At 36.0% G+C, this 11,741-nt stretch overlaps 1 pseudogene; it reads left to right on the forward strand.

The window, feature by feature from the left end:
- Window positions 1-5,271: 5,271 nt before the first annotated feature.
- LOC144964273 (octopamine receptor beta-2R pseudogene) lies at window positions 5,272-11,384 on the forward strand (annotated as a pseudogene).
- Window positions 11,385-11,741: the final 357 nt, after the last annotated feature.

Consider the following 11,741-nt stretch of genomic DNA (forward strand, 5'->3'; position numbering starts at 1 on the left):
TCCTCCCTGTTTTCTATTTATTTCCCTCTCCGTGTTGATGATAGATATAAAGTATATCCGTCAAAAATTAATTATTCCTCGACATCCCCGAAAAGGAATGTTGCCTTAGCCCTGGGGAATTCTTATCCTTCATTCTTATTCAGTCCATCTCTCATGTCTTTTCTTTTCTTTCTTAAATGCGTCACCTAATGCCTGATTATGTTATATATCCCCCCCCCCCCCCCACCCCTTTCCGCTTCTATAATATGTTTCCCTAATTGGAAGTTGATATTATGCTGGAGGTTATTTCTTGCTCGTATTTCCTGTTATTATTATTATTATTATTATTATCATCATCATCATTATTATTATTATTATTATTATTATTATTATTATTATATTATTATTATTATTATTATTATTATTATTATTATTATTTATTATCATTATTATTATTATTATTATCATTATTATTATTATTATCTTTAGTATTACTATCAATATTATTATTATTATTATTATTATTATTATTATTATTATTATTATTATTATTATTATTATTATCATTACTATTATTATTATTACTACTACTACTACTCTCGAGAATATAATAATAATAATAATAATAATAATAATAATAATAATAATAATAATAATAATAATAATAATAATAATAATTTTATCATTATCATTATTACCAAATTTCTAATCCTGTCATTAATCCTACAGTCTGGCTGATCAAAGATACCCGCCCCGCTAAGTTCACTCCCCTTCTCCCTCCATAACTCCAATAGAATTTGTGCGTTTGTTTAGAAACTCACAACATTGCCATCTGGAAATATAGATAGTATGTGCTTGGCTAAGAAGCTCATAACATTGCCATCCGGAAGTATAACGGACCAACACACAAAACGGTGTGTATCCATGAACGTTTATAGTCAGGTTAATACAGTTCAGTGAGCATTACTCATAAACGCGGATGGCAAAATACAATAACAAAGACCCGAGTGACGTCATCTTTGAACTATCTATAACGGACCAACACACAACACGATGTTGTAACCCTGAACGTAGATTGGTTAATAAAGTTTAGTGAGAATTACTCATAAACATCGATGGCAAAAAACAAAAACAAAAAATAAACAATTAAAAAATAGATAGTGCGCGCTTGGCTGACAAGCTCACAAAATTGCCATCCGGAAGTATTACGGACCAACACAGAAAACTATGTGTAACCTTAAACGTTTATAGTCTGGTTAATACAGTTTAGTTAGAATTACTCATAAAGATGGATGGCAAAAAACAATAACAAAGGCCTGAGTGACGTCAACTTCGTTCTATCTATAACAAAGATCTGATTGACGTCAACTTTGATCTATTTATATGCAATAGATAGAATGCGCTTGGCCAAGGAGTTCACAACATTGCCATCCGGAAGTATAACGGACCAACACACAAACAATGTGTAACCATGAACTTTAATAGTCTGGTTGATACAGTTTAGTGAGAACAACTCACAAACGCGGATGGCAAAAACAATAACAAAGGCCTGAGTGACGTCATCTGCATACTATCTATACACACTGTTTTATCATAATACTTGTATCATACATCATATCATGAGAAGGGTGATTTGGGCCTACTGATCTTTTAATACCCTGTGTATTTAAATTTAAATTTTAGATAAACCGGGAATTGATTATTTCTTTATCAAGCATTATTTTGAATCTCTCCACAGAAGAAGCAGTTTTATATTTGTGTTAATAAAAAAAAAAAAAAACTCTTATGCCAGTTTTGTATCTGTCAATAAAGATTTTGAACCGGTCTCATCTGGTAATTTTTGTACTCGAAAATGAAAAAAATAATCAGTAATAACCAAGTCAACTTTCATGATGGACCAATTTATACAATTAAATGAGGTCTTCCGCCTGGGTGGGTTTCCTGACCTCCCATAGTGGGCAGGGGGGTACATACTGTGTCTTCTATCCCCTTATATCTGTTTCCCAACATGCTTTCTGTCTTTGTCTTGGAATGAGATTACTTGGTTTTGTCCTGGCCCTGGCCGGAGTCCTAGCTGGGAGGGAAACAGTCAAATGCATAGTTATTGTTTTGGGAGATGATATTTTTTTCCTTGTAAATCATCTCTCTGTTATTTATTATATTTTTTTATTTTGAATCTATAATGTAAGCATTTGAGTGTGTTCCTCTTTGTTGGATTTTGTGCTTGTATCCGGATGAGACTTATAGGTGATCTCAAACTAAGTACATTGGTGGTATGCTCTTGGAATCTACATCTGATTCCCATTTGTTTCCAGTTCCCCTATGTCGGAGTTTTTCTTGCGTGCTTTAATTGTAATTCTAGAACGTTTTACTATCCCATTTTCTTCCTTTTTTACTGGCGCTGATATAACCTAAATGTGTTGCAAGCGCCGTAAAACCCTTAAAAACATAAAAACAACAGGAAGATCCATACTCATCATTCTATCTAAATCTTTTAAAAAACAATCAAAACAAGGCGTACAACACGGCATTGAGTTCTCATTAGTATAACAAAAGTGTTTCTTCAAAGTTTGTGATGCACAAAAGAAATCAGAATAAGACACTTGTTGGTTGTAACGTAAGGAATGTAACGATTTTCCAATGGTTATTGGCAAGGAGAGGGTTACAATTCAAATTGATCAGAATTGGAAATCAAACTATTTTCAAGTTGAACAAAGGGAGCTCACTCTCCTCAATTAAGGCATTCGATGCAAATCATATTTTGTGATAATAATAATAATAATAATAATAATAATAATAATAATAAATAATAATAATAATAATAATAATAATAATAATAATAATAATAATAAATAATAATAATAATAATATAATAATAATAATAATAATAATAATATAAAATAATATATAATAATAATAAACAAAAATCAATTAAAGACATTGGGTCAATCCGATATACTACCGTTGAGAAGAAAGGTGACGAAAACGTAAATACACGTAAACACACATACACATACACATATTATAAGGACACGCCACCACACTTACCCAGTAGGCATTCTATAATCTCGCCACAGATTTTGACAATCAGCTTCTCCGAGTGCCTAGAAATTATGTTTTTATTTATATTTAAAGAAAAAGAAAGAGAAAGAAAGAAAGACACACACACACACTCACAGAGAGAGAGAGAGAGAGAGAGAGAGAGAGAGAGAGAGAGAGAGAGAGAGAGAAAGAGAGAGAGAGAGAGAGAGAGAGAGAGAGAGAGAGAGAGAGAGAGAGAGAGAGAGAGAGAAGTGTTACAAAGACACGTGTCTCCTCAACCATCCAACCAGTACTCATAAAATTGTACACACATTAGGACAAATTAATTTCAAGTAATAATTTTAAAAATCATAACATTTAATTGTAAAATTAACGTGAGCGAAGTTCTAGATATCTAGATATAAAAAGTGAAATTTTAAATATCAGACGAAAGATGATTTGTGTCAATTCCACTCACACACACAGTGAGTGATCTAAATGGCCAATGGATCCACCCTTTTGCTGGATGACTTTCCTCAGTCTGTTCTTCCAAACTAAAATTCGTTTTATTTTCTAATCTCATTATCGGTGATCTGTTCCCCACGTTATTGAATTCTTTCCTTTAGGGTTTCCTCTGTTAAAGGCGTTGTCTACTGGCTGTGTAGATAGTTCGAAGATGACGTCACTCAGGTCTTTGTTATTGTTTTTTTGCCATCCGCGTTTATGAGTAATGCTCACTGAACTGTATTAACCTGACTATATAAGTTCATGGATACACACAGTTTTGTGTGTTGGTCCGTTATACTTCCGGATGGCAATGTTATGAGCTTCTTAGTCAAGCCCATACTATCTATACGTTTCTGATGTAATTTGATGTTAAAAATTGCTGTGTATATTTACTGGTTTTTAGTGTTGCGCTATCGATTCTAATATAAAACTGTTAAATGGGTTAAACGCCCGACTGTCCAGCAAAAGTGCGATATTTAGAGACTAGATTATACGCAAAATGACATTCTTTCGATATTTCCTTTTTGCAGTCGGAATTTTAAAAATACAAAGTATTAAGCAACAAAAGTGTCTCATTATTTTGTCCGAGGTTTGAAACTTTTTGCCAAGGTGAGGGTCATTTTAAACGATCGATATTTTAATGACGAGTTTTCAGGCCAAATTTTCAAATACATGATGTTCCAGAGAACGGGACAGTTACCTGGTAAAGACTAGCCATGCAAATGTGTCATATTCAGATGAGGTCATATATTGATGACTGGACAAGACCCCAAGGAATATTTCTACTCGTATCGACTTTTTCTTTCTTAAATTATTCTCTCTTTTTATATTTAAAACTTTTGATTAAACTTTAATAATATTTTTAAAATACATAATTGCTTACATAGCACAATAGTCGCTAAATGTGTTCCAAGTGCGTTTCTTGGAGTCACAAGCCAACTTAACATGAAATACAGGACATGACGCCAGTAAGGCGCTATTAAAGTCGTTTATTTTCCCGACAAACCTCAATACTGTTACATTCATTTTACATCTTATTGCGATGAGCATTTGTCAGCAAAGAGCCTTTTTCGAGGACTCAACTTCACCACGAAACCGTTCTAATAGATAGAATAAAATTGACGTCATTCGAGTCTTTGTTATTGCTTTTTACCATCCATTGTTTATTAGTAATTCTCACTTAACTGTATTAGCCAGGCTATAAACGTTCAAGGTTACACATAGCTTTGTGTGTTGATCCATTGCACTTCCGGGTGGCAATGTTGTAAGCTTCTTAGCCAAGCGCATACTATCTACACTGAGTGCATCATAAAAAAAGTCTTTCAATTATCTCTTCTTTTTTTCTTCTTTTGGTAAATGTCATCATTTTATCCGGGACCTGATGTGACCTAATCGTGTTGTAGCTCCACTGAACTCATAATTACAAACTAAAATATCATTGTTGCTAGCGGGGCTGAATTTCCTTGTTGTTTGTTTTCGATCGAGGCGCAATCAATATCCTTCACTCTCATCACCTCACTCCTCGATATTCCCTGCTCTCTCTCTCTCTCTCTCTCTCTCCTCTCCTCCTCTCTCTCTCTCTCTCTCTCTCTCTCTCTCTCTCTTCTCTCATTTCTTCAGATTCCCATCCCGTTCGCGGTGCGTACTCGATGGTGGCCGTATTGGTGGAGGTGGCAAGTGAGTGGTGATGTCGATGGCGATGAAAGAGTTGGCACCAACGGCCAGCGGCATGAGAGTATCGAGCATAAACATGCCTCGTCTGGTCACAACTACTCGCCAAATTATTTCTCATTTCGCTCGTTCCTCTACCTAAAGGTGCTGAAAACTTTTGGCAATCTTTTCTGGAGTTAAATATATTTGTATAAACATATATAGAAAGTACCAAAAAAAATGCCACTTCATTAGCGATGTTGTTAACACAGGGAATTAAGTGAGGAATGAGAAAAGTAGTAAATTGTCTTTTACCTAATCAGACGCAAAGGGGAGACAATTATTGTGGGGCGATAAGAAAGTGGAAATAATTCAAATCAAGCAAAATGAATGAGATCAGTGTGGAACATTGGATAAACAATAACCCTTGGAATTGGACATTCATCAACAGCTGAATAACCCTGGCACAAAATGTATCGCTTGGTAATTACCGCGAGACCGTATATTATTTATGCCTTGTAGTGAATGTAAAAAGGAATAATTTGAGAGGTGCGAATAAGCAATTCACTTAGTTCACGAAAACAAATTTAATATGGATTATAATGATCGTGTTTCGGCTTTATCAGCACTGTTTGAGGTGTCGATTTACGAGTGATCATATATAATTTATTCCCAAACCAATCTGATCCGATTTCTATGTATTTATTTGTTCATGGACAGTGTTGTTTGCCCGATGATCCGTAAAGAAATCAATAATAGGGAAAGAAGAGCATGGGATAAATTTGTTTTCCACAACTAATCTATTGGTAAGGACTACTACTACTGTTTCTATCTAATTTGCTACATGCTCCAAGTCTCATTTGCTTGGTCTTGAAACAGAACGGATTCCACTTTTTCTTCAGTAATTTATTGTCTTCTCCGCCTTCCAGATTCCAGTTTCTCAGTTGGGATTTAATTAACGACTTGTATTTGTCACCAGAGTACGCTGTGTTACTCGCTTGTCAAGAAGGCGAACGTTGGATAAAAGACGAAGGACGATCTATAAGTAAATGGTTTTTCATTAATGAATGAAGACTGACGTATGTACGATATAGTGACTAACACATTTTGTAGACCCTTTTACCTTCTCTTTCTTTTTAATGAATTTCAATGGTGCTCTCGGATGACTCACGTGGGACGTCCACGGCTGATAAAATAGTAAGGGTAGAATCCTATCTAAGCAAGTCGACTTTCAAGACTGCTCATTTTATCAAAGACGTTTCCGATGGACGGATGTTGTGTCCGGTGACGCTGGGAATTATCCTGTCTCACTTGAGGAATTCAGATAATCTAGACTTTTTACCTACTTCGGCCTTCGATACCGTCATGGCACACTATTCTGAGGGAAATATTACAATCATTGACGGGAATAATATGTCGAACACACCGATTTTCAATCAAGAAGAGCAAGAAATCAATCCGCTTTCTGGATTAGCGCTTGTTATTCGAGGTTTGGTTATGAGTTTCATTATCATTGGAGCGATATTCGGAAATTTATTGGTGATTGGAAGTGTTCTGAAATTTGAGAGATTGCGCGTGATTACAAACTTTTTTATCGTTTCCCTGGCATTTGCAGATTTGTTAGTGGCAATCCTTGTTATGCCGTTCAACGCCAGTAAAGAAATCACAGGAAAATGGGTATTCGGAAGGATTATGTGTGATATTTTTAATGCAAATGATGTTTTATTTAGCACCGCGTCCATTCTACATCTTTGCTGCATTAGCATGGATCGATATATAGCCATAATTCACCCATTACAATACGAGAGAAAAATGACTCGGAAACGTACATTGATGATGTTGTTATGTTCTTGGGTTGCTTGCTTCCTCATTTCATATATACCAGTATATTCACAACTCTACACCACAAAGGAAAATATGCAAGCTCTGATAGATGACCCGAATTCTTGCCCGTTTATCGTCAACAAAGCATATGCCGGAGTCTCATCTAGTGTGTCGTTTTGGATTCCCTGCACTATAATGGTATTTGTGTACGCGAGAGTTTTCAACGAAGCTCGAAAACAAGAAAAGATGATTCAATCTTCAGCTGTCTATTCTCAGTACTGCAACGCGAGGTTGTCCAACGGGACTTCTCCAGAAAAGGACGCTCAAAAATCTGTCCGTCGTCGGATGAAACGAGAACACAAAGCTGCCAAGACCCTGGGAATTATAATGGGCGCTTTCATTCTGTGCTTTTTACCATTCTTTTCCTGGTACTTTATAACGACAATGTGCGGCAAAGCATGCCCGTATCCTCCTATTGTAGGCTCGACTTTATTTTGGATAGGATATTTCAATTCGTGCCTAAATCCTATCATATACGCGTATTTCAATCGGGAATTTAGAACAGCTTTCAAAAAGCTCCTTCGACTGGATAGGATTCCGTATGATCCCTCGTCGCAAGAACATCTTCAGTCAAACAGACCATCCAACGCTGCTCTCCAAGACAACGGCAGAGCGCGGTTGAGTAAGGAACCGTGTAATCTTGTTGTAAGGTTGTCGGATAGCTGTATTACTACGCGATGATGGTAACGATGATGGATGATGACACCGATGATATTGATTATAATGACGATGATGATGATGATGATGATGATGATGATGATGATGATGATGATGATGATGATGATGACAAATGATTCTAATTATCCATGTAAAGGATGCAATCTTGCTCCCAGGATTCACGTGTATTCTTAAGGCAAATTCAAGTTTCCAATCTTATTCATCAAAGCTAATTTATGCAAATTCTTGAATGCGAGCTCATATTATTATTACGTGGACTGTATAATATCATCATATTATCCTTTATTAGGCTTTGTGTGATGTTTTGGAATTAATGAGGTACACTTTGTTATTGCAAATCGTTATGTGATATATTATTAAATTGTTGATATTACTGATTGAAATACAAAATGCAATTCTTGAAGGCAATAAGTTACTTTGTGTTGCGCCGTCTCACAGCGGTTTTATGTCGGGGTAAACCAGGAGCAGAATATTTAATTTATTGATGCTTTGCGTTTAGTTAAAAAAACCCAACAAAACTCACAACATTCGCCAGCAGGATGTAGATAGAAGACAGATGACGCCTTTGTTATTTATTTTTGCCATCCATGATTGTTAGTAATTATCATTAAATTGTATTAACCAGACTATAAATGTTCAAGGTTACGCATAGTTTTGTGTGTTGGTCCGTTATACTTCCGGATGGCAATGTTGTGAGTTTCTTAGCCAATCGCACATTATCTATAACGTATCAACAAAAAAACAACAAAAAAAAAAACAAACAAACAAAAAAACTAACAAAACAAACTGTGTGCAACCTTAAACGTTAATTGATGCTTTGCGCTTGTCCAAAAAAAAAAAAATCTAACAACATTTCGCCAGCTGAATATGTCGGACCATCACACAAAACAATGTGTAACCGTAAGCCCTCATAGATAGTATGCACTTGGCTAATAAGTTCACAACATTGCCATCCGGAAGTATAACGGACCAACACACAAAACTATGTGTAACCTTGATCGTTTATAGTCTGGTTAATACAGTTTAGTGAGAATTACTCCTAATCGTGGATGGCAAAAAAAAACAATAACAAAGACGTGTGTGACGTCAACTTCATTATATCTATGGTCTGATTAATACAATTTAGTGAGAACTACTTATAAATTTGGCTGGCAAAAAAAGAAAAGAAACAATGATAAAGAGATGAGTGACGTCAATTGGATTCAGTAGTCTGATGTCACGCGCCCGGCAACGACGGCCATCTTGGTTCTAAACAAAGAAAATCATTACTTTTTATTCTTCATGCTGGCTAGAACTTTTCATTCCTTTTTCATATGCCTTGTGATCAGAATGTGTAAAAGTCAAAACATGATCAAATTGATGGGGTTTTTTCCTCTGGATACGCATTTAAGCTCGCCGGGGAAATATTTCATACGGGCGTCCGCCATTGTTCCGATAGTTTAGAGCCAGTGTTGCTAAGTTACCATACGTCATTAGGAAGGAAGTGACGGTACGACTATTGAATCCTATTAATTTCGTTCCTTCAATAGCCAGAGATATGAAACGTAGGTTTAATTTCATTTATTTCTGTTGGAGAATGAATTCAAATTCTTACATCCCAAGAAGCTCAAAGCTCGTTATTTTTGTATCATTCCAATGGGAGCGATCTATATTCATGTTTTCGTCCAACCTAGTCATCGATCACATGATTTGTTGCTGTACAACGATTGGACATTTCTCAATGTATCTAAACACGCTGCTTTGCTTATGAAAGTTGTAAACATGCCCATGAGTCATGCTGAGCAAAATGGCCAATTGTAACGTTGGACATTTCTCAAACTGTGAACACTTTTCACTATGTGGGTCATTTTGAGCACACTTTGCAATGTGTCCAATGACCTCAAGCACTTGGGAATGTAAGAAAGATAGTTCGAAGATGACGTCAATCAGGCCTTTGTTATTGTTTTTGCCATCCGCGTTTGTGAGTTGTTCTCATTAAACTGTATTAACCAGACTATAAAAGTTCATGGTTACACAGAGTTTGTGTGTTGATCCGTTATACTTCCGGATGGCAATGTTGTGAACTCCTTGGCCAAGCGCATTCTATCTATAGGTCATGCTCATTCTTAATTCAGACATGTCTAGTACTACGACAATTTCGTAATATTACGAATTTTTTGGCTCCAGCTACAGAACTGCATTTGCGTCTTTGACTCTATAAATCTTATTGAAAAGGATAGTTTAGTTTCTTAGAACCACGCATATTAATTAAGGACTTTGAAACATTTTTGGACAATGATGAGGGCAAATTATTGGATTTATAAAACTAGTTATAGTGACTTTTTCTTTTTCTTTTTCTTTTTTTTTAAATATTCCACTGAGAACTAAACGTTTTTTCAATTAATCAACTTTGTAAATTCAAGTTAATGGGTCTGATTCATCCCGACATAATACCGTTTTGAGACTGTGAGACACATATTTGATAACATTGTAACCCTGCATATCATGAGGTTGAAGAGAACTTCCCTGACCCCCCTCCCCCCTCCCCCAAACGCTTGAATCCAAAATTAAGTTCAGATTATATAAAAACGAATTAAAACACTAGAGCTTTTATATAGAGCAATATCCACTAAATTTGCTCAAAGCGCTTTACAAGGGGTCCCTGACCAACAGCAACACGTAACTTGTAGAATGAAACATGGCGCCTGTTAGGCGAAATTACATTTTTTTCGACAGAGACAACGCTGTTGACGACCAGCTACTCATTTTACACCTGAGTACGGTGAAACAATGTGAGTAAAGAGTCTTTTTTTAAGGACTAAACTATGCGCCGAGCGGGGCTCGAACTCCGGGACCTTCCGATACGAAAGCGAGTGTTATACCACAAGGCCACATAGCCGCACATAATATAAAATTCATTCATTTTTATGTTATAGACGATGAACATTTTTTTTTCGTCAACATGGTGACAGTGTGTCAGTTGGTTGTCAATCATTCTACCGTCGTTTTTCTATTTCGTTATTTGTTAGTGATATAATAGGCTTCAACAGTCGTGACGTCACTTCCCTCGTAATGACGCATAGTAACTTAGTAACTGATTCTAAACTATCGGAACAATGGCGGACGCCCTTATGAAATACCTTTTCAACGAGCATAACAGTGTATCCAAAGGAGAAAAACATTATAAATGTGATCATGTTTTGACTTTTATTAATTCTGATTACATGACATGGGAAAAAGTTCTAGCTAGCATGAAGAATAAAAAGTACCGATTTTCTTTGTTTAGAACCAAACTACTCGTTGCTGGCCGGACGTGACGTCAGACTATTGAATCCTATTATAAAATCAAAATCATTAATACTATTTTGCTAAATCCTTAAAAAAATAAAGAAAGAAAACAAATTGATTTAATATACAGGCTTAAACTGTTCACAGCGCCATATATTCAGTTTTTTGGCTTTTTATACCACGAAAGGTTCCATACTAACATTGATAATATAAAATTAAAAATCTCATATAGTTGGAGTGAAACAGTGCCAGAAAAAGCAAGAAACAAAAAAATAAATCCAATCCTTGCTTTGTCTGGCACTATTTCACACACTTTTCCAGATCTTTATCTTACACCAGTGCCTGCTCCCTAATTTGTCACATTGATATTTTCAATAGGGAATGAGATTAGCGGAAGAGTAGCGTCCCTTGATTGGACGTCACCCATAGTCTGTGACGTCACCGGCGGAAAAATTATTAGAGAGAGAACGTCATGTTGGTAGTGCGCATGCGTCTGTCGAAGACGAGAGACGCATGCGCACAACCAACATGACGTTCTCTCTCTAATAACTTTTCCGCCGGTGACGTCACAGACTATGGGTGACGTCCAATCAAGGGGCGCTACTCTTCCGCTAATCTCATTCCCTGTAATAGAGGTCACGTTGGATAATGTAAAGTAAGGTAGATACAAAGTCTTCTTTCACCAGTTAGCTGTTGTCTCTGGAAAGACACGTACATATTTCAAAAATTGACCAAAAAACTTGCGAGGGCCAAGG

This window comes from Berghia stephanieae, chromosome 2 (genome assembly GCF_034508935.2).
Source record: "Berghia stephanieae isolate SIO BIC M18660-M18661 chromosome 2, UCSD_Bste_1.3, whole genome shotgun sequence".
Classification (NCBI taxonomy): domain Eukaryota; kingdom Metazoa; phylum Mollusca; class Gastropoda; order Nudibranchia; family Aeolidiidae; genus Berghia; species Berghia stephanieae.